Source organism: Oncorhynchus gorbuscha, linkage group LG11 (assembly GCF_021184085.1).
Source record: "Oncorhynchus gorbuscha isolate QuinsamMale2020 ecotype Even-year linkage group LG11, OgorEven_v1.0, whole genome shotgun sequence".
In the NCBI taxonomy this organism is placed as follows: domain Eukaryota; kingdom Metazoa; phylum Chordata; class Actinopteri; order Salmoniformes; family Salmonidae; genus Oncorhynchus; species Oncorhynchus gorbuscha.
This window is the reverse complement of record NC_060183.1, coordinates 16558047-16585792: the sequence shown is the minus strand read 5'-3', so window position 1 is coordinate 16585792 and position 27746 is coordinate 16558047. Positions and strand designations below refer to the sequence as shown.

Here is a 27746-nt window from a genome sequence, read left to right as displayed (position 1 = left end):
TTTCCACATTGTGTTTTGTTAAAGCCTGAATTTAAAATACATTAAAATTTAGATTTTGTGTCACAGGACTACACACACACACACACACACACACATCAAAGAGGAATTATGTTTTTAGAAATTGTTACAAATTAATAAAAAATGAAAAGCTGAAATGTCTTGAGTATTCAAGTATTCAACCCTTTTGTTATGGCAAGCCTAAATGCTAGCAGATAGCGCAATGACTGGAAGTCTATGGTTAACGCTAGTAAGCATTGGCACATGAAAATACCTCAAACTTCCTTCATACTGGGCACAGAGACAAAAAAAAGGCATAAACGAGTTCATCTGACTCTGGGGAAGTAAACAAAGGATCTCATGCCAAAATCCTGAAGAATACCTTTAACAAGTCACATAATAGGTTGTATGGACTCACTCTGTGTGCAATAATAGTGTTTAACATGATTTTTGAATGACTACCCCATCTCTGTACTCTACACATATAATAATCTGTAAGTTTCCTCAGTCAAGAAGTGCATTTCAAACAGATTCAACCAAAGACCAGGTAGGTTTTCAAATCGCAAAAAAAGGGCACCTATTGGTAGATGGGTAAAAAAAAAAAAATAAAGCAGACATTGAATATCTGTTTGAGCATAGTGAAGTTATTAATTACACTTTGGTGTATCAATACACCCAGTAACTACAAAGATACAGGGGTCCTTCCTAACTCAGTTGCCGGAGAGGAAGGAAATCACTCAGGGATTTCACCATGAGGACAATGGTGACTTTAAAACAGTTACAGAGTTTAATGGCTGTGATAGGAGAAAACGGAGTATGGAGCCACAAAGGTTTAGTTTCTCCACTACACTAATCTAAAAGGACAGAGTGAAAAAAAATATATGGCAATACTTGAAAATGGCTGTCCAGCAATGACCACCAACCAACTTGACAGAGCTTGAATCATTTGTTGTACAATCCAGGTGTGCAAAGCTCTTAGAGACTTACCCAGAAAGACTCACAGATGTAATCGCTGCAAAGGTGATTCTAACGTGTTGACTCAGGGGTGTGAATACTTATGTAAAATAGATTCTGTATTTTATTTTCCCAAAAATGGCAAACATTTCTAAAACATGTTTTTACTTTGTCATTATGGGGTATTGTTTGTAGATGGGTGAGGGGGGGAAAAACAACTAAATCCAATTTGGATTCATGCTTTAACAACAAAATGTGGAATAAGTCAATGGGTATAAATACTTTCTGAAGGCACTGTATAACACTATAGCAACCCATCTATGACACTTTCACAGTTCCAGGTCTAGTTGGAGCTTAGAGGTCAGTTGACTAACTCTCCTTCCATCACCTTGGCTGTCCCTCCGGGCTTAGGTTCAATGGAAGGCCCAACATAGGATACACCACCACCTCCTACTAGCCAGCAGTGTTACCCTCCAATCCACTGGATACTCAGTCTAAACCAGGACAAATCAGTTTAAACCAGGTCAGACAAGCTGGCAGGCAAAAGCCTCATTAAAATAAATCCCAGGCAATATCACGCCATCACAGGAATCATTGTCAATATTTCCACGACAGATCTCCTTTAAAAACCAGCAGAGATAAGTTACAGTAGGAGAAACAGCATCACCAGCACGCATACACACACACCAAGGCCCTATAAAATCCACAATGTGGAGAATGCAGATGGAGTCACAGGATCCAGACATTAAAACAGAATTTTAAAAATGCTGAAAAATGTATTGAACTTAGTAAAGGAATCAAATTTGGGTAGGAGTTAGTGATGATGCTAATGAAAAGTATTCTGGTAGATGAAAAGTTTTTCCCAAAAACCTTCTCAATTAAATATCAACTAAAAGGTAGCCTATGCTTACTTACCTGGTAGAATGATTTAATTATTTGCATCAATCCAGTGGGTATTCGTTTTGCAAACCATCACATGTGGCTACGAAAACACTGCTAAACAACAGCCTCTTACTAGGTGCGCACTGGAATTAAAGGGTAACTACAACCAAAAATATCTAACTATCTCACATTTTCCCATACCTCAAAAAGTGGACTCCATTGTTGTGGACTTATAAAAACAACTACATTTGATGTTCTATAAACAAAACAAAAAAAAACTAAAAAAGTGGTTCTGAGAGAGAACCTCATTTTAAAAAAAGAGGAAAACGGAAACCTAAAATAAAACAGAGAAATTGGAATAGAATGGCACACAGAAACCAAGACAAGTCTAGGCAGAGCTGCTGTTGATACGTAACAACTGTAGGACGCATTGAAGCCGTTAGCAGAACATGAAGATGTGATGCTTTATGCTCATATGGATATTTCTTGGAACCCTGCTTACGCAGTGTACCGCTAGAGATGACTTGCATGTGATGAATGGGTTATCAATGAACAGGCATGAGGGGAGGGGGATAATTATAAATAAAAAATAAATAAATATATGGCATTTAGCAGACGCTTTTATCCAAAGCGACTTACAGTCATGTGTGCATACATTCTACGTATGGGTGGTCCCGGGAATCGAACCCACTACCCTGGCGCTACAAGCACCATGCTCTACCAACTGAGCTACAGAAGGACCATATAACTACACAGGCCTATAGCTTTGCACCTTTTAGGCAGCATGGTGTCTCGTGTTTTTAGAAATGAACAAGTGTTTCACCACAAATAGCCTAGTGAATTGGGAATGATGTGTTTGATGCCCCCAATGCTTTCCCACTACTCCATGCCCATTTCAGAGAAAGTCATTATCATGCCATCATGTCTTAAAGGGGAACTGTTTCCTAGAACTAACTTGTCTGGTTATAAAAATGGCCTGTGTCATCAATATGGTTGCAAAGGGTCGGAAACTTTCCGGTAAACTTCCAGAATTTTTCCATGGGAAGTTAAGCCCGGGAATTTGGGGAATTTTGCTTAAATTCATCAAAAAAAAGTTCACTTTTAACAGTGAAACTTTTTTGTGGGATACACAAGGCAATTCTGGGTCTTGTGTGTCGCAACTCTACCTTATTTTTCTACAGATGGAGGACCGGATAGATGGTTTGTCATGGAGTCCCCTGACTAAAAGACAGTTTGCTACAAATGTTTAAACTGGGAGAGACCTTGCATTCAAATTATACAAGACATGTTTTGAAGAACTACATGTCTAGGAACTGTTTTATATGGGATACCATACTAAAGACGACTAAAGGCTGGTTTACAGTCAGTCTATCGACATGTCTGTAGACTATTGTCGTAGCAACATCAAACTTTGTTGTAGTTATGAAGCAGCCCAGTGCTCCAAATAGTCTACTTTCTCTATTTTAAACCCATCCGTTTTACTGAATTCATTTTTAATGTCAACCTAGCAAGCCAGGCAACTAAAAGCAATTTGACACAATGTTTTTGTTTGTTGATGCTTGTAGCCAGTTCAAATAAAAAGTATAGCTGACAAACACATTCTGATTGGCTGCGCCCGACTCTCAAGTGGGTGGGCCTATGCCCTCCAAAGCACACCCATGGCTGCGCCCTACCCAGTCATGTGAAATCCATAGATTAGGGTCTAATGAATGTATTTAATTGACTGATTTCCTAACATGAAATGTAACTGGGGCTATCCCCGACTAAAGAAAATCTTGACCGACCAAAGGTCATCTGTTCTTTCGACCAATCGATTGGTCAACATTTTTAAACATGTTTTTCTCTCCATATATAGAAACACCCTAAATGTTTAAATCAAATCAACTATATGCATTACGCTCGTCTGATGCTTTACGTTTACGGTGCCAGAGATCTAGATAACCAGCAGGAAAAAAAACTTAAATGGACTGAACTAATGTCCTACCACTCCAGCTGGCTTTCTGCCATTACTCTTCTGAAGTTGCCGGTAATAGGCTACACGAAGAGTCGACAACCTTTCATATGTGGAATGCCAATTTATCTTACCATTTCTACCGATCTGCATGCCAGTTATGGTTTTCATATGTACATTTTCATGAAACAATTTAATTTCATTTTTGTCTTCATGTCTCAAAATCATTGTCATTTGGTTAATCAAAATTTTATCCAAATCTAAATGAAAATTATACAAACCTAAAAATCAACTTCTATTGCCAATTATGTAAAAAAAATAGACTACATAAAGCCAACAAATAAAAACATTGCAGCCAGGAAATATCCTGATAAAAATAAATATCCTATGAATCACATAAGCTACACATGGCCTGTCTGCAACGAACTTGAATCATTGTATCAACTATTAACTTGGGTCAGGCTTGAAGCTTGCACTAGCAAACTTGCAACATTGTATAAAATATTCTGGGCCCTCAAGAGTTTCCTGCGCCAGTGAGCTCGGTATAGACACAACTGTAGGCTATTAGCACAAGGGATGAGAAGCAGTGCTTGACTTATGCAGTAGCTCACCAGAGCCGAGTACTAGCACCTCAAATGTTCTAAGCTTGAGCTCCTGTTCCTCTTATAGAAAATTAGCTCAAAAGTATTGTGCACCTAAATAGAAACAGTCCAAGTCAGGCACTGATAAGAAGTACACTAAAATACAGAAAAACGGATGTAAAAAATGTTATAAATTGATTTGCATTTTAATGAGGGAAGTAAGTATTTGACCCCTCTGCAAAACATGACTTAGTACTTGGTGGCAAAAAGCCTTGTTGGCAATCAGAGGTCAGACATTTCTTGTAGTTGGACACCAGGTTTGCACACATCTCATGAGGGATTTTGTCCCACTCTTTGAAGATTTTCTCCAAGTCATTAAGGTTGAGGCTGACGTTTGGCAACTTGATCCTTCAGATCCCTCCATAGATTTTCTATGGGATTAAAGTCTGGAGACTGGCTAGGCCACTCCAGGAACTTAATGTGCTTCTTGAGCCACTCCTTTGTTGCCTTGGCCGTGTGTTTGGGGTCATTGTCATGCTGGAATACCCAGCCACGGCCCATTTTCATTGCCCTGGCTGGGGGAAGGAGGTTCTCACCCAAGATTGTCCTGTCCCCTTAGCAGAAAAACACCCCCAAAGCCTAATGGTTTCCACCTCCATGTTTGACGGTGGGAATGGTGTTCTTGGGGTCATAGGCAGCATTCCTCCTCCTCCTCCAAACACAGCGAGTTGAGTTGATGCCAAAGAGCTCCATTTTGGTCTCAATCTGACCACAACACTTTCACCCAGTTGTCCTCTGTCTCATTCAGATGTTCATTGGCAAACTTCAGACAGTTATGCATATGTGTTTTCTTGAGCAGGGGGACCTTGCGGGCACTGCAGGATCAGTCCTTCACGGCGTAGTGTGTTACCAATTGTTTTCTTGGTGACTATGGTCCCAGCTGCCTTGAGATCATTGACAAGATCCTCCCGTGTAGTTCTGGGCTGATTCCTCACCGTTCTCATGATCATTGCAACTCCACGAGGTGAGATCTTGCATGGAGCCCCAGGCCGATGGAGATTGACAGTTCTATTGTGTTTCTTCCATTTGCAAATAATCGTGCCAACTGTTGTCACCTCACCAAGCTGCTTGGTGATGGTCTTGTAGCACATTCCAGCCTTGTGTAGGTCTACAATCTTGTCCCTAACATCCTTGGAAAGCTCTTTGGTCTTGGCCATGGTGGAGTTTGGAATCTGATTGATTGATTGCTTCTGTGGACAGGTGTCTTTTATACAGGTAACAAACTCCCTTTAAGAGTGTGCTCCTAATCTCAGCTCGTTACCTGTATAAAAGACACCTGGGAGCCAGAAATCTTTCTGATTGAGAGGGGGTCAAATACTTATTTACCTCATTAAAATGCAAATCAATTTATAACATTTTTGACATGCGTTTTTCTGGATTATTTTGTTGTTATTCTGTGTCTCACTGTTCAAATAAACCTACCATTAAAATAATAGAATGATAATTTCTTTGTCAGTGGGCAAACGTACAAAAATCAGCAGTGGATCAAATACTTTTTTCCCCTCACTGTATTTTATGACATTTCCACTGGATCAGAGCATTACATTTTCCCCTTTTCACGCTGAGTGGTTATCAAAAGGGACAGACCTGGAAAGATTTTTCAAATACAGTGAAGAATTATTGTAATTCTTAATGGATGTAAAAACAGACTTTGTTTGCTTGCTGTTTGAGGTGAAGAAAACATTACTTTGAGAAGCTCAGCAGGTCATTAGAGGTGGTGCATTAAGCCAATCAGAAATACTATCGCATCCCCAAATTGGCACATTTATATGCCTACATTTGTGCAAAGGCCAGGTAGCCTATAGGCCAACTTCTATGCGTGCGCGTCCTTACTCAACGAAGACAGGGGCACTCCAAACAAAAGAAAATTACTAAATTAACAAAACTCATAAATGGAATGAAATAAACCAAAGCAAACCAAATTGGCGGGAGAGAGCGCATTCTGGAAAGAGAACAGTGCATTGTGCATCTGGGTGAATGGTCAATCCGACGTCTGCATTGGCCATGCAGCATTTACCATGATAGGGCCTCAGGAGTCAGGGCATTCATACTTCTTGTGCTTTATGGAGCAGTGCAGCACTGTGTCAAGGAAGTGAGTTTTTGTTTATAGAGATTGTACCGCCTCCCACCAACCGTCAACCAATCATGTCAATGTGGAGCTATACAGAGCCCTCGGCATTGTTATAACATTTGGGATGCGCATGACAATGCGGTATGGAGCTCTATTTGGCCACTCCTGCATTGTCTTTCTTGGCTGTGTGCTTATGGACGTTGTCCTGTTAAATGGTGGACCTTCGCCGCAATCGGAGGTCCTGAGCGTTCTGAAGCAGGTTTTCATTAAGGAGCTCTGTACTTTGCTCCGTATATCTTTGCTTTGATCCTGACTAGTCTCCCTGTCCCTGCCACTTAAAAACCTCACCACAGCATGATGCTGCCACCACCATGCTTCACCGTAGGGATGGTGCCAGGTTTCCTCCAGATGTAACGCTTGGCATTCAGGCCAAATAGTTCAATCTTGGTTTCATCAGACCAGGGAATCTTTGTTTCTCATGGTCTGAGTTCTTTAGGCACCTTTTGGCAAACCCCACTCTAACATAAAGGCTTGAGTGGTGGTGTTACCGCGATGGGAGAACCTTCCAGAAGGACAACCATCTCCACAGAGGAACTCTAGAGCTCTGTCAGAGTGACCATTGGGTTTCTTGGAAAACCTACTTGGCCCTTCTCCCCCAATTGCTCAGCTTGGATGGGTGGCCAGCTCTAGGAAGAGTCTTGGTGGTTTCAAACTTCTTCCATTTAAATATGATGGAAGCCACTGTGTTCTTGGGGACATTCAATGCTGCAGAAATGTTTAGGTACCCTTCCACAGATCTGTTCCTCGACACAATCCTGTCTCAAAGGAGGCTTGGCTTTTTGCTCTGACATGCACCACAGGTTGACTCCAATTAAGTTGTAGAAACATCAAGAATGATCAATGGAAACAGGATGCAACTGAGCTCAACTTCGAGTCTCATAGCAAAGGGTCTGAATACTTCTGTAAATAAGGTATATGATGTTTTTTTAATCAAATTTGCAAACATTTCTAAAAACCTGTTTTTCTTAGTCTTTATGGTGTATTGTTTGTAGATTGCTGAGGATTTGTTTTTATTTAATCAATTTTAGAATAAGAATTGGGGAAAAAAATCAAGGCATCAGAACATTTCAAAGGACAAATTTCTACCAGGTGATTGTAGAGGCCAAGTCATCTGATGCAGCACTCCATCACTCTCCTTCATGGTCAAATAGCCTTCACACAGCCTAGAGGCATGTTTTGGGTCATAGTCCTGTTGAAAAACAGTATATACATTCTATTACAGTTAAATAGTTAACACACACAGAGGTATAAGGCACTGCATCTTAGTGCAAGAAGAGTCACTACAGTCCCTGGTTCGAATCCAGGCTGTATCACACACATAGGAAGGGACTTCTTCACCCACTGAAGACAGAACCTCACCCAGAGTGGGCATGTCAGTGTGGTAAGACAACCAAATCCTTACATTAGGCCATAGAAATAGAACTGAAAGCCATGCTAGTTCTGGGACAGCTGAAGTTGTATCAAATATGTTTATGCTCCTTGTTCTTTCTGTGGTTGTACTCTACACACAAGATATTCTAGGTAAAGTGTAGGCATACTGTCTTTATAAGCAAATAAATATATGATAGCCTATTTACAGCAGAAAATGTTTTGCCATTCTTTGAATCGCAAACACACCCATCGATTTTTTGTTGTTGTTGACAAATGTATCTACACTCAAGCTGCCCATGTTTGTGCAAAGTCCACATCTAGCCTACACCGCAGGGTTTCCGTTAGCCGCGAAGACTGTTTTTGGCCTAAAAACATTAGGTCAAAGCAGATTAATAAAATTGGCGCTGGCCAAGAAAAGTTCCATTGCAAAAATAATGCTTCTCAGCCTATTCATTGATGGAAATACATTTGACTGGTCATGCTTATTTGTCTATAGGTTAATTAAATTGGCGCGTGTACAGTATATTTGTTACGCATCGCATTTGTCACACGAGTACAGTGTGACAAATGGTGGAATGGTGTTCTTGGGGTCATAGGCAGGAGGGGGAGAAGTCCTCAACTTCAAAACGTCTCTCCATAGCAACGCTAGCTTAGTTTACCTCGCTGTCACTAAGTTACTCACTACTGCCCTTGTTTGTTTCTTGTGATTGAATGGCAAAGACACTAAACTTTAAACCACAACCCCAAAGACAACTCTCGTTTGGAATTTAGTATTGCCCGCTGCATTTCTTAATGAGCCCCGGATGAAACACATGCAGAATCAGTGAGTGCAGTTCACCTTTGAGACAGCAAAATGTAGGCTACCCGAGGCCCAACCACAGGAAAACAAAGCACACTGTAACGACCCTGGGTTTATAAGCGCGGAAATCGACTCTGCCGCACGAGCATGCTTTTGCGGCACAGTCGATAGCGCGCCGGACCTCGGGCTCGAAGGTCGAGGGTTCGAGACCTGCTGCCTGCTGTTTCATTACATTGGTGTCAGAAGTGGGATACCAACACTATTCATCTATGACTATCAGAGATATAGCCAAACATTCTGATGGGCTGGGAATTGCCAGAGACCTCACGATATAGCATTATCACGATACTTAAGTGCCGATTCGATATGTATTGTAATTCTAACGATTCAATATGCATTTCAATACTGCGATTGATTGCAATTTGATGTTCCAAACATAATGCTCACTATACAGTGCCTTCGGAAAGTATTCAGGCCCCTTGACTTTTTCCACAGTTACTTTACAGCCTTATTCTAAAATAGATTAAATACAATTATCAAGAACAATACCACAATACTACACACAATACCACATAATGACAAAGTGAAAATAGTTAATTTTTTGCAAATGTATGTCATTTTAACAGAAATACAATATTTACCACAAGTATACAGACCCTTTGCTATGAGACTCAATTGAGCTCAGGTGCATCCTGTTTCCATTGATCATCCTTATGCTGTTTCTGTAACTTGATTGGAGTCCACCTGTGGTAGGTTCAATGGATTGAACATGATTTGGAAAGTCACACACCTGTCTATATAAAGGTCCTACAGTTGACAGTGCATGTCAGAGCAGAAACCAAGCCATGAGGATTGAAGGAATTATCTGTAGAGTCCAGAGATAGGATTGTGTCGAGGCACAGATCTGGGGAAAGGGTACAAAAAAAAGTCTGCAGCATTGAAGGTCCTCAAGAACACAGTGGACTCCATCATTCTTAAATGGAATTAGTTTGGAACTACAGAGACTCTTCCTAAAGCTGGTCGCCTGGCCTAACTGAGCAATCGGGGGAGAAGGGACTTGGTCAGGGAGATGACCAAGAACCAGATGGTCACTCTGACAGAGCTCTAGAGTTCCTCTGAGGAGAAACTTCCAGAAGGACAACCATCTCTGCATCACTCCACCAATCAGGCCTTTATGGTAGAGTGGCCAGACGGAAGCCACGCCTCAGTAAAAGGCACATGACAGCCCACTTGGAGTTTGCCAAAAGGCAAAAGACTCTCAGACCATGAGAAACAAGATTCTCTGGTCTGATGAAACCAAGATTGAGCTCTTTGGCCTGAATGCCAAGCGTCACGTCTGGAGGAAACCAGGCAACATCTCTACGGTGAAGCATGGGGGTGTCATGCTGTGCGGATGTTTTTTCAGCAGGAGGAACTGGGAGACTAGTCAGGATCGAGGGAAAGATGAACGGAGCAAAGTATAGAGAGATCCTTGATAAACTTTCTCCAGCGCGCTCAGGACCTCAGACTGGGGTGAAGGTTCACCTTTCAACAGGACAATGACCCTAAGCACACAGCCAAGACAACACAGGAGTGGTTTCGGGAAAAGTCTCTGAATGTCCTTGTGTGTCCCAGCCAGAGCACAGACTTGAACCCGATCTAACATCTCTGGAAAGACCTGAAAATATCTGTGCAGCAACATTCCCCATCCAACCTGACAACACTTGAGGATCTGCAGAAAAGAATGGGACCAACCCCTTCAAATAAGTGCGCCAAGCTTGTAGGTCATACCAAAGAAGACAAGGCTGTAATTGCTGCCAAAAGGTGCTTCAACAAAGTACTGCGTAAAGGGTCTGAATACTTATGTAAATGTATTATAGATCCGTTTTTTATTTGTAATAAATTGGCAAAAATGTCTAAACACCTGTTTTCGAGGGGGGGGGGGACTTTAATACATTTTAGAATAAGGCTGTAAAGTAACACATTTTGAAAAAGTCAAGATGTCTGAATACTTTCCCGAAGGCACTGTAAGTCTGCTGCTCCATGATTTTAATTTTAACAACCAATACCTTCTTACGGTCCAAATGTCTGCTTTTCAGAGAGCATTTAGAGCACGCCTCTCCATACCGTCTGACTCAACAATGTAGCGGTCAAGAGTCGATCAGAGAAGTGAAAGGAGTTATTTTCAAAACCAGATCAATTACTTCAGGGTTCGAGGATAGAAATGTTCAGATTTGAGCCTAATTAGTGGCAATACAACTTCCTCCTAATATTGAGTTGCACACCCTGTTGCCCTCAAAAAAGCCTCAATTTGTCAAGGCATCGACTCAATAAGGTATCAAAAGCGTTTTCACATGGATGCTGGCCCATGTCGACTCGAATGCTTCCCACAGTTGTGTCAAGTTGGCTGGATGTCCTTTGGGTGGTGGACCATTCTTGATATACATAGGAAACTGTTGAGCGTGGAAAACCCTGCAGCGTTGTTCTTGACACACTCAAACCAGTGCGCCTGGCACCTACTACCATACCCCGTTCAAAGGCACTTAGATGTTTTGTCTTGCCCATTCACCCTCTGAATGGCGCGCACACAAACCAGGTCTCAAGGCTTAAAAATGATTTCACCTGTTTCCTTCCACATTAATCAGTGTAGATGAAGAGATTTAACAAGTGACATCAATAAGGGATCATAGCGCTCATCTGGATTCAACTGGTGAGTCTGTCATGCAAAGACCAGGTGTTCATAATGTTCAGTACACGCAGTGTAGAAGCCTAACTCAATGGTATGGCAGTAAGGTAGTAATGCAGGTAGTAAGGCAGCAAAGTAGTAAGGAAGCAAGGTAGTATGGCAATTAGCCATCCATCACAGTAGCCTAATCCTTAGCTCATGCATGACCATAGGCTAACATCTTTCTAAAAGTGGTTCTCACCTAAAGGCAAAGTGCCCTCTAGTCCAAACAAGGTCACCCAGAGAGCACCAGGCAGTGTTACCTGCAGCAGCACTCTCCTATTCTGTAGAGGATGATAGAACGCACCCACCATTCCCTTAAACCACAATGAGCAGAAACCACAACGTGCAGGGCACAATGACTCAACCTGACAACTCAGAGGATGCAGAAGGATGCCATATAGGACTTAGCAGAGGTCTTTATTCAACAAGTAGGCTAATAGATTTGTAAAACCAATCAAAATATGAACTCCTCATTATCCTCTGCTTTGTAACGATGAGTCCATGTGTCTCATACTGGTTATTACTCTGTGCCTATGTGAATGACATGTTATTTTAGGGAACCTCCCTTTCTGGGTCTGCTGATCAGGCAAAGTCAAATACTCAGCAAACTAACCGCTGCCTTGAGCACACATACACAGCTGAGACTTCTCTGCAGCGGAACACAGAGAAATTCAAATATCGTGAAAACACTTACCCAACACTCCAAGGGCTGTTAGCCAGAACATCCACTTCAATGAGAGACTAATCTTTCCAATATACACTACCGTTCAAAAGTTTTGGGTCACTAAAGAAATGTCATTGTTTTTGAAAGAAATGCACATTTTTTGTCCATTAAAATATCAAATTGATCAGAAATACAGTGTAGACATCGTTAAATGTTGTAAATTACTATTGTAGCTGGAAACGGCTGATTTTTTATGGAATATCTACAAAGGCGTACAGAGGCCCATTATCAGCAACCATCACTCCTGTGTTCCAATGGCACGCTCTGTTAGCTAATCCAAGTTTATCATTTTAAAAGGCTAATTGATCATAAGAAAACCCTTTTGCAATTATGTCAGCACAGCTGAAAACTGTTGTTCTGATTAAAGAAGCAATAAAACTGGCCTTCTTTAGACTAGTTGTGTATCTGGAGCACCAGCACTTGTGGGTTCGATTACAGGCTCAAAATGGCCAGAAACAAATAACTTTCTTCTGAAACTCGTCAGTCTATTCTTGTTCAGAGAAAGGTAGTGCAGCTCATCCAGGATGGCACATCAAAGCGAGCTGTGGCAAGAAGGTTTGTTGTGTCTGTCAGCGTAGTGTCCAGAGCATAAAGACGCTACCAGGAGACAGGCCAGTACATCAGGAGACGTGGAGGAGGCCGTAGGAGAGCAACAACCCAGCAGCAGGAGGAGCACTGCCAGAGCCCTGCAAAATGACCTCCAGCAGGCCACAAATGTGCATGTGTCTGCTCAAACGGTCAGAAACAGACTCCATGAGGGTGGTATGAGGGCCCGACGTCCACAGGTAGGGGTTGTGCTTACAGCCCAACACCATGCAGGACGTTTGGCATTTGCCAGAGAACACCAAGATTGGCAAATTCACAACTGGCGCCTTGTGCTCTTCACAGATGAAAGCAGGTTCAGACTGAGCACGTGACAGACGTGACAGAGTCTGGAGACACCGTGGAGAACGTTCTGCTGCCTGCAACATCCTCCAGCATGACCGGTTTGGCGGTGGGTCAGTCATGGTGTGGGGTGGCATTTCTTTGGGGGTCCGCACAGCCCTCCATGTGCTCACAGAGGTAGCCTGACTGCCATTAGGTACCGAGATGAGATCCTCAGACCCCTTGTGAGACCATATGCTGGTGCGGTTGGCCCTGGGTTCCTCCTAATGCAAGACAATGATAGACCTCATGTGGCTGGAGTGTGTCAGCAGTTCCTGCAAGAGGAAGGCATTGATGCTATGGACTGGCCCGCCCGTTCCCCAGACCTGAATCCAATTGAGCACATCTGGGACTTCATGTCTCGCTCCATCCACCAACGCCACGTTGCACCACAGACTGTCCAGAAGTTGGCGGATGCTTTAGTCCAGGTCTGGGAGGAGATCCCTCGACCATCCGCCACCTCATCAGGAATATGCCCAGGCGTTGTAGGGAGGTCATACAGGCACATGGAGGACACACACACTACTGAGCCTCATTTTGACTTGTTTTAAGGACATCAAAGTTGGATCAGCCTGTAGTGTGGTTTTTCACTTTAAATTTTGAGTGTGACTCCAAATCCAGACCTCCATGGGTTGATAAATTTGATTTCCATTGATAATTTGTGTGATTTTGTTGTCAGCACATTCAACTATGTAAATAAAAAAGTATTTAATAAAAATATTTCATTCATTCAGATCTAGGATGTGTTATTTGTCTAGTTTAAAACCGATGTCAAAGCTGACGTGCAAACCTATATAACGTAGGTACATGACGTAATCACGCCACATAAAATGTTGCGCTACACGTGGAACCTAACCTAGCCCACAATGTCTGCTGTGTGGATCGAGCAGTCATTAGAAAGAGTAAGAACATTTCAGCGAGACAACTCAAAGACGAAATCTATTAACACCAAGATACTGGAATTCATTACCCTTGACAATCCACCATTCTCTGTCGTGGGTGACGTTGGCTTTCGCGACTGGTCTAGCACTGGTACACACTAACGTTACCAAGTGTGCTATTGTTCAGATGTTGCCCTACTGGAGTTACACGGTAATTTCATCTCTGATATTAGCTTCATGACAAACTATGGAACACCATTTGGGTCTTTGCGTATCAAAAAAGATACACGTCAAACGACACAATAACACTATTTGACTCGTTAAAAAAGCTTTTAATTTGACACCTCAAATAACAGTTCTATTATAGAATATTGAGTGTTCTGAAATTGTACGTACAAGCGCCACCACTTCTACCAGTAGCACTGTCAAAGCTGTACAAAAAAGTCTGCAAATAAGCAAACAAAATCAAATAAATTGTATTTATCATGTGCGCCGAATACAACCGGTGTAGACCTTACAGTGAAATGCTTACTTACAGGCTCTAACCAATAGTGCAAAAAAAGGTGTTAGGTGAACAATAGGTAAGTAAAGAAATAAAAACAACAGTAAATAGACAGGCTTTATACAGTAGCGAGGCTATAAGAGTAGCGAGGCTACATACAGACACCGGTTAGTCAGGCTGATTGCGGTAGCATGTACATGTAGATATGGTTAAAGTGACTATGCATATATGATAAACAAAGAGTAGCAGCAGCGTAAAAAGAGGGCTTGGAGGGGGGAACACAATGCAAATAGTGTGGGTAGCCATTTGATTACCTGTTCAGGAGTCTTATGGCTTGGGGGTAAAGAATGTTGAGAAGCCTTTTTGTCCTAGACTTGGCACTCCGGTAGCGCTTGCCATGCGGTAGTAGAGAGAACAATCTATGACTGGGGTGGCTGGTTTCTTTGACAATTTTTAGTGCCTTTCTCTGACACCCCCTGGTGTAGAGGTCCTGGATGGCCCTATAGGATGTCTCATCGTTGTCTGTGATTAGGCCTACCACTGTTGTGTCGTCTGCAAACTTCATGATGGTGTTGGAGTCGTGCCTGGCCATGCAGTCGTGGGTGAACCGGGAGTACAGGAGGGGACTGAGCAAGCACCCGTGTGGTGCTCCAGTGTTGAGGATCAGCGTGGCAGATGTGTTGCTACCTACCCTCACCACCTGGGGGCGGCCCGTCAGGAAGTCCAGGATCCAGTTGCAGAGGGAGGTGTTTAGTCCCAGGATCCTTAGTTTAGTGATGAGCTTTGAGGGTACTATGGTGTTGAACGCTGAGCTGTAGTCAATGAATAGCATTCTCACATAAGTGTTACTTTTGTCCAGGTGGGAAAGGGTAGTGTGGAGTGCAATAGAGATTGTATCATCTGTGGATCTGTTTGGGCGTTATGCAAATTAGAGTGGGTCTAGGGTTTCTGGGACGATGGTGTTGATGTGAGCCATTACCAACCTTTAAAAGCACTTCATGGCTACAGAAGTGAGTGTTACGGGTCTGTAGTCATTTAGGCAGGTTGCCTTCGTGTTCTTGGGCACAGGGACTATGGTGGTCTGCTTGAAACATGTTGGTATTACAGACTCAATCAGGGACATGTTGAAAATGTCAGTGAAGACACCTGCCAGTTGGTCAGCACATGCCCGGAGCACACGTCCTGGTAATCAGTCTGTCCCCGCAGCCTTGTGTATGTTGACCTGTTTAAAGGTCTTACTCACATCGGCTACGGAGAGCGTGATCACACAGTCGTCCCAAACAGCTGATGCTCTCATGCATGCCTCAGTGTTGCTTGCCTTGAAGCGAGCATACAAGTGATTTCGCTCATCTAGTAGGCTAGTGTCACTGGGCAGCTCGCAGCTGTGCTTCCCTTTGTAGTCTAATAGTTTGCAATCCCTGCCAAATAAGACTAGCGTCGTAGCCGGTGTTGTATGATTCAATCTTAGCCCTGTATTGACGCTTTGCCTGTTTGATGGTTCGTCGCAGGGCATAGCAGGAACAATGTGTTTACAATACCGCGCTGGTAATAAATCATTATTTGTTCAACCGCAACTTCTGGGGTAGCTAGCTAGCTTTAGGTTTGTACCTAGCTAGCACTAATACAACCAGTCTGAAAACAATGACCAGTAAAAACTGCAGTCATTTTCATTATTCTTAGCAAGGTTTTCGGAATCGTTATGAGTACATATTAGGTAGGTAGCTAGTTGTTCACCTATTGAAATTGAACTTGAGTTCATGAAAATAAATAGCTAGCCAGCTACTTAATCCTGTTGCCCAAAGCTAACGTTATAAGCAGCCAGCTAGCTTCACCTGGCGAGTGAGTCTCAACCGGACCGGGTTGTGAAGCTAGCCACAATAAAGATGAGGTACAGTAGTGCAATTTGCAGTTTGACTTCAAAATAAAAGTACCTATTTGAAAGTGATGCAGAAGGTTAAGAATTGGTGGAATCGTACCATATTTAGACTAGATAATGTTAAACAAGGTTGGAATGTGAAGCAATGAACTGGGGTATCAGTCTACTCGGTGACACCCACAGAACACAACTATGAAGAGATTATGCAAATATTAGCGTTGTAGCTCTTATCGCGGGACTGTGACTGTGTGAATCACCTCCAGAGTCAGCCTATTGTGTGTATTGACATTCATATCGCACTGTACAGCTTTACCTAAGGATTGGGGATCAATGAAATGGGGTATCAGTCTACTCAATACCCAATATATATTTTCCCAACGTCCTCCTCAAAGTTATCAGACAAACATCCACGTAGTATTGTTTTTCCTCCGAAATAGTGTTCAATACACATAGGTTCACAATAAATGTGGCTCAGTTGTTTCAGAGTCCCGCAATAAGAGCTACGACGCGACTGTTCTCTGGGTGTCACTGACTAGACTGATACCCCATGTGATTGATCCACAATCCCGAGGTAAGGCTGTACAGTGAAATAAGTATGCACCCAATGAAATTCTACAGTATAATACATCCAGTGTGAATTCAACAGATGTCAAATGAACAAATTCTTTTTTGTTGATTTTATATAACATTCCAACCTTGTTTAGTATGGTCTATTCAATTGTGGCATAATTCTAAATTTGTATTACTTGCATCACTGTCAATGACATACTTTTATTTTGAAGGCAAACCACAAATTCCACTATTGTGGCTAATCCTTATTGTGGCTAGCTTTCCATAAAGTTGAAGTCGGAAGTTTATATACATTTAGGTTGGAGATATTAAAACTCTTTTTTCAACCACTCCACAAATTTCTTGTTAACAAATTATAGTTTTGGCAAGTCGGTTAGGACATCTACTTGGTGCATGACACAAGTAATTTTTCCAACAATTGTTTACAGACAGATTATTTCACTCACAATTCCAGTGGGTCAGAAGCTTACATACACTAAGTTGACTGTGCCTTTAAACAGCTTGGAAAACTCCAGCAAATGATGTCATGGCTTTAGAAGCTTCTGGTAGGCTAACTGACATAATTTGAGTCAATTGGAGGTGTACCTGTGGATGTATTTCAAGGCCTACCTTCAAACTTAGTGCCTCTTTGCTTGACATCATGGGAAAATCAAAAGAAATCAGCCAAGACCTCAGAAAAAAATGTGTAGACCTCCACAAGTCTGGTTCATCCTTGGGAGCAATTTCCAAATGCCTGAAGGTATCACGTTCATCTGTACAAACAATAGTACGCAAGTATGAACATCATGGGACCATGCAGCCGTCATACCGCTCAGGAAGGAGAAGCGTTCCGTCTCCTAGAGATGAACGTACTTTGGTGCGAAAAGTGAAAATCAATCTCAGAGCAACAGCAAAGGACCTTGTGAAGATGCTGGAGGAAACGGGTACAAAAGCATCTTTAGCCACAGTAAAACGAGTCCTATATTGCCATAACCTGAAAGGCCGCTCAGCAAGGAAGAAGCCACGGCTCCAAAACCACCATAAAAAAGCCAGACTACGGTTTGCAACTGCACATGGGGACAAAGATCGTACTTTTTGGAGAAATATCCTCTGGTCTGATGAAACAAAAATAGAACTGTCTGGCCAAAATGACTATTGTTATGTTTGGGGGGAAAAGGGGGATGCTTGCAAGCCGAAGAACACCATCCCAACCGTGAAGCGCAGGGATGGCAGCATCATGGTGTGGGAGTGCTTTACTGCAGGAGGGACTGGTGCACTTCACAAAATAGATGGCTTCATGAGGAAGGGAAATTATGTGGATATATTGAAGCAACATCTCAAGACATCAAGTCAGGAAGTTAAAGCTTGGTCGCAAATGGGTCTTCCAAATGGACAATGACCACAAGCCTACTTCCAAAGTAGTGGCAAAATGGCTTAAGGACAACAAAGTCAAGGTATTGGAGTGGCAATCACAAAGCCCTGACCTCAATCCCATAGACAATTTGAACTGAAAAAGTGTACATGAGCAAGGAGGCATACAAACCTGACCCAGTTACAGCAGCTCTGTCAGGAGGAATGGGCCAAAATTCACCCAACTTATTGTGGGAAGCTTGTGGAAGGCCACCTGAAACATTTGACCCAAGTTAAACAATTGAATGGCAATGCTACCAAATACTAATTGGGTGTATGTAAACTTCTGGTAAGAGGTTTTAGGTTTAAGTTAATATAGGAATTATAGGACAATTTCTCTATACGATTTGTATTTCCTTAACCTTTGACTATTGGATGTTCTTAAAAGGCACTTTAGTATTGCCAGTGTAAGAGTATAGCTTCCGTCCCTCTCCTCGCTCCTACCTGGGCTCGAACCAGGAACACATCGACAACAGCCACCCTCGAAGCAGCGTTACCCATCGCTCCACAAAAGCCGCGGCCCATGCAGAGCAAGGGGAACAAGGGGAACAACCACTCCAAGTCTCAGAGCGAGTGATGTTTGAAATGCTATTAGTGCGCACCCCGCTAACTAGCTAGCCATTTCACATTGGTTACACCAGCCTAATCTCGGGAGTTGATAGACTTGAAGTCATAAACAGTGAAATGCTTGGCAAAACGCACGACAGTGGATCATTAATATGGTCTAATATTAATATGGTCGAATATGTATTTTATCTAACGGGTTGCATCCATAAGTCTAAATATTCCTGTTACATTGCACAACCTTCAATTTCTGTGGAACTTGTTCAGTTTGTCTCAGTTGTTGAATTCAGTTATGTTCATACAAATATTTACATGTTAAATTTGCTGAAAATAAACTAAGTTGACAGTGAAGACGTTTTTTATTTTTTGCTGAGATATATATATATATATATATCTCACACACACAAACTTGAAAGTCAACCATTTTTTTACGCTGCTGCTACTCTCTGTTTATCATATATGCAGTCACTTTAACCTCTTGCTCCTACCTGGCACGCAGGCATCCCATCTAGAGCTCTGGAAATGCAAATGCGCTACGCTAAATGCTAATAGTATTAGTTAAAACTCAAACGTTCATTAAAATACACATGCAGGGTATTGAATTAAAGCTACAGTCGTTGTGAATCCAGGCAACGAGTCAGATTTTTTAAATGCTTTTCGGCGAAAGCATGAGAAGCTATTATCTGATCGCATGTAACACCCCAAAAGACCCGCAGGGGACGTAAATAAAATAATTAGCATAGTCGGCGCTACACAAACCGCACAAATAAAATATAAAACATTCATTACCTTTGACCATCTTCTTTGTTGGCACTCCTAGATGTCCCATAATCACTATTGGGTCTTTTTTTCGATTAAATCGGTCCATATATATCCTAGATATCGATCTATGAAGACTGTGTGATAAACGGAAAAAAATAGCGTCTTATAACGTAACGTCATTTTTTTAAATTAAAAAAGTCGACGATAAACTTTCACAAAACACTTCGAAATACTTTTGTAATGCAACTTTAGGTATTAGTAAACGTTAATAAGCGATCAAATTAATCACGAGACTAAGTGTTTTCTATAGGGGTCCGTCTGGAAATAATGTCAGTGTATTTCTCAACCAAAATATCCGGTCGGAGACCTGAAGAAAAAGCCTGTCTCTTGTTCGTTTGACCAAGAAACAAAGAATTGGCAAATGACAAGACTGTTGACATCGTGTGGAAGCTGTAGGTACTGAAGCGGCGGATGGATATATTTTTCCACTTTCAGTCATCAGATTTTCCTGCACTTTTCGATGAAACGCACGTTCTGTTATAGACACAGCCGTGATTTAATCAGTTTTATAAATGTCTGAGTGTTTTCTATCCACACATACTAATCATATGCATATACTATATTCCTGGCCTGAGTAACAGGGCGCTGAAATGTTGCGCGATTTTTAACAGAATGTTCGAAAAAGTAGGGGGTAGGAGTAACAGGTTAACTACACATTCATGTTCATACTACCTCAATTGGGCCGCCCAAACAGTGCTCCCGCACATTGGCTAAACGGGCTATCTGCATTGTATCCCGCCACCCACCAACCCCTCTTTTACGCTACTGCTACTCTCTGTTCATCATATATGCATAGTCACTTGAACCATACCTACATGTACATACTACCTCAATCAGCCTGACTAACCGGTGTCTGTATGTAGCCTCGCTACATTTATAGACTCGCTACTGTATAAAGCCTGTCTTTTTACTGTTTTATTTCTTTACCTACTTATTGTTCACCTAATACCTTTTTTGCACTATTGGTTAGAGCCTGTAAGTAAGCATTTCACTGTAAGGTCTACACCGGTTGTATTTGGCGCACATGACAAATAATTTTTTATTTTATCGCACAGGCATAGGTGAAGACCAGTAACACAAATCCATCACTAGTACCTAGTGTTTTTCCATGGAAATCCAACAAATTGTAGACGATTTGCAAAAACAGCCATATGCTTTGTCTGATGAATTATTCACAGACTCGAGTCATGGAAAGTGTCTAATAGAGGAAGAGCATGTTATGAGAACGGTAAAGAACGTACCCATCTGCTATCCAGATGAAGAGCCTGATAATGATGTAAGGAAAGACTTACTGTAACCAGTTTATGAGTGACTGAGTAATGTGGCCTTAACACATATAGTTGCCAAGACAGACACAGCCTCCCATTCTCCTTCACCCCATAGACCAGTGTTTCCCAACTCCAGTCCTCCCAACAGAAAACCTTTTTGTTGTAGCCCCGGACAAAAACACCTGATTCAACCTGCTTTTCCGGGGCCACAACAAAAATGTGTGCTGTTGCGGGAACTTGAGGACTGGAGTTGGAGTCATAGACAATGACTGAATAATGTACCATGGAGCCACACAGGCCCACTAGTACTAGTGTTCCCCCACTACAACTCTGACTTCAGTGCTCTCAACTCACCCGAGAGACTAAAAGAACTGGGCTGAAGCTGTGACTTTAGATAAATTATATATTTTTGTATCTGTAATTCAATAAGAGCAGGAAACACTGATGGGGTTCCAATCAATGCTTCGGTTCATTAGTCTGCTTACAGTGGAAATGAGGCTATGATGTGAATCTTTCACGTCTGAATTCTCTAGGCTGTCTTGTCGATTAAAAACTCAACCTCAACAACACTGGTTAGGCTAGTTAAAGAGAAGCAATATCTTGTCTTTCCTTTTTCTTTCGCCCCAGTTCAGCGACGTTGGTCTGACTTTAAAGGTTATGAATGATGGATGTATTGTCCCAGTCAGACTCCCCGGTAGGCCAGTCTGTTATCTGGGAGAATGGGCACCCAGCACGAGACTGAGGAAAACAGGTGCTTTCATTTTAATGATGGAGCTTGTCTGTCTGTCTGGAGCTGGGCCCCACCCAGCCTGAGCAGAAATGGACAGGGAGAGGTGTCTAACTAGTCAGGCTGACAGGATCACAAGTAGTGGGTTGGAAGGATGCAGAGCAAGGCTACCTACGGACCTGCCCTGATGCATTAGGGGTCTACACACATAGGCCTACACGTTTATGTTGTGTCTATACAAGCAGACCGATGTACGCCCATTCTGCATACCCTCTCTGTCACCACCCCACCCTACATCCTTTGAGGAAGAGAGAACATTTATCATGCTCTAATTCACACGTCTGTGATGCTACTGTAACAGAAGTCCCCTGCCTTAGAAGGCCCATGAACCTTGTACAATTTGTAACATCTTTTTGGAAAGAATGAGGTTAATGATACCAATATGGTCTAGATTTGACGCTCGACTTCATTTTTGAACTGATATGGTACTGTCATGGCGTAAAGACGTCCTTTTCAAAGCCATGTTGGTCATTGACGATGTTCACTGTTAAACAATGAAAGAAAGCCTCTTTTAGACATAAACGCTACTTGAGTACTCGAGTCCAGGCCACCGCTGCGGGGAGCACAGATGGTTGTGCAGCCAGTCTGAAGAGCAGATGGTCAGAACCCTAAGTTGGCTGGTCGGCAGATGAGTGACCGGTTAGCCAGATTCTGACATTACTGGTGTACCTTTCACCGCTGGGGGGCGTCCTTGGGTCCCTATCACCGATGCTAGCAGCTTTAGGCGGCAGACTGACGCTCCTACCTCTTTAGTTGACCAACAAATGCAACTATATAACGGTCCGTTAAATACAACAAGCGCAGGATCACGTTACATCCTCATCTATTGATCGATAGCAACATTAAACAGCAACAGAAAGAAAGAATTGATCCACTCATTGACCTGTGCATGTTGCCTGCAGTCACAGGCAGTGGGCCAATTAAGTCATCAAGTAGTAGGACTCGAGTTGTGAGCACCATGAAATAAAACGTTCAACAACTGGAGTAGGATACGGCTAAGCCCTTGTTGCGTAACATGGTATGTTTGTGTCTGAGAAAAAGGCCATTGTCCCATGAAAAAGTAATCGTTTCATTTCCTCTGAAGTCAAAGCACACTAACGGAAGTAACCGAGCTACTGTGTTCTGCACTACCACGTGCTGGTCTTAAGTTACGCACTCACATCCCATGTCACAAATGAGATGAGTAGGCTACAGTAAGCAGTCATATGGTTCAAGCAGAATTACAAAACAGTGCAGAGAGAAGAGGAGAGTGATGGTTTAGGAGAATCCTTTTCTACCACAGGGGCACTTGCTTATGATCAAATCCATCACCTCCTGTCCACACTTTCTTCCCTTCTCTCCTCCGTGCCGTGAGAAGAGGGGAGTACACTGCTATTCTTAGCAAAGGCCACAGGACGCCTTGAGACAGGCAGTCCTGTGGCACCGTCAGCGGAGTGGAAAACAACCGGATGCATCCTGTTTTCAGGGAAGATGGAAAGAGAGGCTGTGACACGACTCGTCAAGCAACTTTTACGGGATTGGTTGAACAGTGCAGAAGAGAACCTCCCTCGACAGTCATTTCTCTCGTCAGGACCAGAAGGAAAGAAACGCCGCTCAGGCATTTGTTAGTCGTGCTGCGTTAGATTACTCCTGTAATGTTAGGTTAGTCCTGTGCGGAATCTGAATGTTCTGTACACTCCACAGTAAATTGATCCCAGAATCCCTAATGCTAGTTCATGCTCCATATCACCTCAAAGGAGGGAAAAGGTATGTATGTTCCCCTCAGGAGAGGAAGAGGGGGGAGAGGAAGGGGGGGGGGTAGGCTACATCAGTGCCACCCTTTCAGATGTGTTTGTTTGTCTCTTCTCCATCTTCCCTTCATCATAATGGAACAGAACACAAGGTTGACTAAGAAAATAAATACAGAACCTTACAGGTCATAGAGAATTCCCATGGATTATCACTATTAGCATCACACTAAACTCACTCCAGCCCCTACTCACACTTAGTTTACACAATCTGTAAACCGTACTCTTTCATAGCCGTACTTGCTGTACTCTTTCATAGCGCCATACTAATGGGTAGACGCTACCCACAAAACCAAACCATTGCCCTTCCTCAATAGCAGCACAGCTGCCCGTGCCCTAAACAAACACATGACAATGCGCTCATCAGTGCTCACACAATACAAGGTTCCAAAGCACCAGCTGGGAAACCAAACAGAAGACAACTAAAGACAGAGTTACAGAGAGCTCAGGTGCAGGTTCATGAACCCTCAAATAGGCTTGGGCGGTATATACTATATCCCGGGCAATTTGGAAATAACCACAGGATGGTTTTTCAATACCATTGAGACTATTTCTTGGAAGTTTTTCAATAAATTGTAATATCTGTAGCTAATGTTTAAGGACATACCTGCAGTGGACTTGTGCAATAGGTTAGGAGATAAAGCAGATCCTGTTCTTCATTTCATCTGTCACATTATTTTACATTATGAAGCTTACTGTAGTTCCCCAGAAATGTTGAGCCAGTCGAATTTCAAATTGAAAGTCAGTGTTTTTTTGCTTCAATAGAGTGATCAGGGATGTGCAACTATAGTTTTCCTTCACAGAAAATACATTAGTGCAACGAATTCAGCAGAAAATAGCTTCATTTTCATCAGATGACAACAGAAGTACAACGGTGTATGGCTGACAGCCACAAGAGTAAATGAGCTTAAAATAAAATACAATTATTTTTTTGCTAAATAATATATAATGTTTATCAGAGAAATAATGTAGCCAGCTACATTTCCTAATGTTTAGCTTAAAGTTAATCTTTCTTTTCTCTGGTAAAATGAAGGCTGGCTACACCAAGAAAAGTGCCAAGAAAAGTAGCTACACATCAGTCAGAGAGCTATCTGCTGATAGAATGCCTGTTTGGGGAAGTGCAACTGAAGCACAAAATTAGTCTGATGCAGAGCAGAAATTACAATAAGGATATTAGATCTGCATTTGCACAACACAGCAAGAAGTTTCTTACACGCCTTTTATCATTTGTGTGTTAATGCGACCCAATAGTGTGTTCGCTTTCTGCCGTGTTTGAGAAGTCAGCACTTTGGAGGAGTTATTTGTACAGCTGCCACTGCTGGAGTTCCTTGCATTTTTTTCTCCTCTCGATTCTTGGCCTGTCTGCTCCTCCCAACCTCTTCTCCGAGCAGAGCAGGCAGGCCCGTTGCCCTAGCGACTCCACAGACACAGCATGTACACATGCTGCTCCAGAGCCAGTACTGTTCTTCCATCAGACAGCTTGTCTCAAAACACTGTTCATTTGCATAATGTCTCTTTACCTGTAAATGCCCAAACTCGGCAAAAATCACATTCAGTAGCTCCTACCTATATAAACGCAGCATGTAAAGTGTTGGTCATGAGCTGAAATAAAATATCCCAGAATTGTTCCATACGCACAAAAAGCATATTTCTCTCAAATTGTGCACAAATGTGTTTACATCCGTTAGTGAACATTTCTCCTTTGCCAAGATAATCCATCCACCTGACAGGTGTGGCATATCAAGAAGCTTATTAAACAGCATGATCATAACACAGGTGCACCTTGTGCTGGGGGACAATAAAAGGCCGCTCTAAAATATGAAGTTTTGTCACAACACAATGCCACAGATGTCAAGTTGAGGGAGCATACAATTGGCATGCTGACTGCAAGAATGTCCACCAGAGCTATTGTCAGAGAATGTAATGTTTATTTCTCTACCATAAGCCACCTCCAACATCATATTACAGAATTTGGCAGTACATCCAACCGGCTTCACAACCACAGACCACGTATAACCACACCAGCCCAGGACCTCAAAGTTATTCTTCTTCACCTGCGGGATCGTCTGAAGCCAGCCACCCGGACAGCTGATGAAACTGAGGAGTATTTCTGTCAGTAATAAAGCCCTTTTGTGGGGGAAAACTCATTCTGGTTGGGTGGGCCTGGCTCACAAATGGATGGGCCTATGCCCTCCCAGGTCCACCAATGGCTGCACCCCTGCCCAGTCATGTGAAATTCATAGATTAGGGTTTAGTAAAACCGGGCTCAGTAAAACCGTTGACATTTTTGCATGTTGTATTTATATTTGAGATGGATTGCCTGTCTTTGCAATTAGTTATTTCGCTAGCAGCCTACATGGAAATTCACTATTACTTGTGCTAATTTTGTTAGCATTCTGGTCATAAACACCCAATGGGCTTTTTTTGCATCTTTTTGGAGCCCCCTTGTGTACTAAGCCTGTAAAACCGTAAATCCCGATATGCGAGAAGGACGGTATGACGATACCGCCAAACCCTACCCTCAAAACAGAAACACAGTCTAAAAGCTGACTTCATCTCTGACTCTACCGGATAATGAAGCAACAAGGCATATTGTGTGTGTGTGTGTGTATGTTACTATGTCATCAGATGGTGACTCAACCTGTGAAATTCATACCTCAGATAACAAACATGCAGGTCCAACAAAGAGAATGAATGGACCCTGGCCTGTGAGTGTTTTGTAAAATATGCCAACAGGCTACATCTTCTTCCCATGCTCCCACTGATAAGAACATGGGCCTAAATTTCTTCCTTTTGCTTCAGAGCCTGAGACAGACGGTGTTAACAAGAACAGCAAACACAAACCATTTCTTATCAGCCTGGCCACTTTGAATCACTGGCCAAACTGCTGAGGGGGCATTTCTTTTCAATTTATTTTCTCCATTTCCTCTGATGAAGGGCTCACAGCTGGATAGGTAATATGCCAGACTATTTCTCAGGACAGACAGACTGTCCTACCTGACTCCAGCAGGCCACACAGGTTTGGCAGCGGACAGAGACTGCCACACCCCAGCAGGTACAGAGGCCCGGGCCATTAATTATCTATGGATAGAAAATAGGCTGGGCTGTCACACAGGGAAGAGCTTGGAGGAGAGGGAGCGGATGAGAGACAGAATGGGGCGTGTCCAGGCCAGTGGGCCAGGAGTGAAGATAGGCAACCTTAGTGTTCTTATTCCCCTGCTCCGGGGCCTCACGTTGCCATTCTTTAACCAAACTGCACATCCCACTGTATCAGGCCCATGTCCACTCTCTCAACTCTGGTGGGACATCATAAAGTAGGATGAGCAGGAACACTGCTTCATTATTTATCATCTTGTTAACGATCACAGTGGCAATTTAATCCCTTCCTCAGAGTGATTAAAGACACCCCAGAGAGAGCTCAGAGGTCAGGGTCTTATGCAGGAGGGTGAAACGTTATAGAATGTTCACATAAAAATAGCCATTATGTTGAATATACTTTCTTCTTTGTCATGGAGAGTAAGCAGGCACTCATGTGAGCTCTAGCTCTAATACATTAGCCTACATATTTTCCGTCTGCACCATTCTAAACCCTTCTGAACACAACCCCAATATCGAAACATTCTAGATATAGCTCAACCTTAGAGGATAGGAAATGTGTGGCTATATTATTTAACAGCTAGGACGGCATTTTATTTGTGCAAATTGTTCTTACTTTTTAACTCTGCGTTGTTGGGTAAGGGTTTGTAAGAAAGCATTTCATGGTAAAGTCTACACCTGTTGTATTTGGCACATGCAACAAATAATACTTGTTTATTATATAGCTGACTGTAAAGAGCGAATGTAAATCATAAACAAGCAAATGACAAGCATGCTTGTCAGAAACACTGACATAATAACATGTTAGTTACGTTGTAATAACATTGAGCAAAAACCTGCGTCACAAAATGTTCAGCATACCTAACATTGACTGACAATATCCACTAACAACTTAGGATACAGTAACCAAACAAGGACAGGCTTGACTGATAATTGTTCTCTGCGTCAGTGCATGCAGAAATCCCTGGCCTGTACTGGCTCACTGACCCCCATAACCTCATTCAAGGCCTTCTGCCTCTGTAATGGTTACTTTTATTACAAGCTAGAGAAAGAGTGTAGGTTACCACTGGGAATCAGGGTTCCCTGTGTTTTTTCTTTACAATTATGGAGCCAAATCCATACC

At 42.5% G+C, this 27746-nt stretch overlaps 1 protein-coding gene across 4 annotated transcripts in view; it reads right to left on the bottom strand.

Annotated features, from left to right (window-relative positions):
- ccser2b (coiled-coil serine-rich protein 2b) overlaps window positions 1-27746 on the bottom strand; it is a 132100-nt gene that overhangs the window by 103173 nt on the left and 1181 nt on the right. The window lies entirely within an intron of this gene.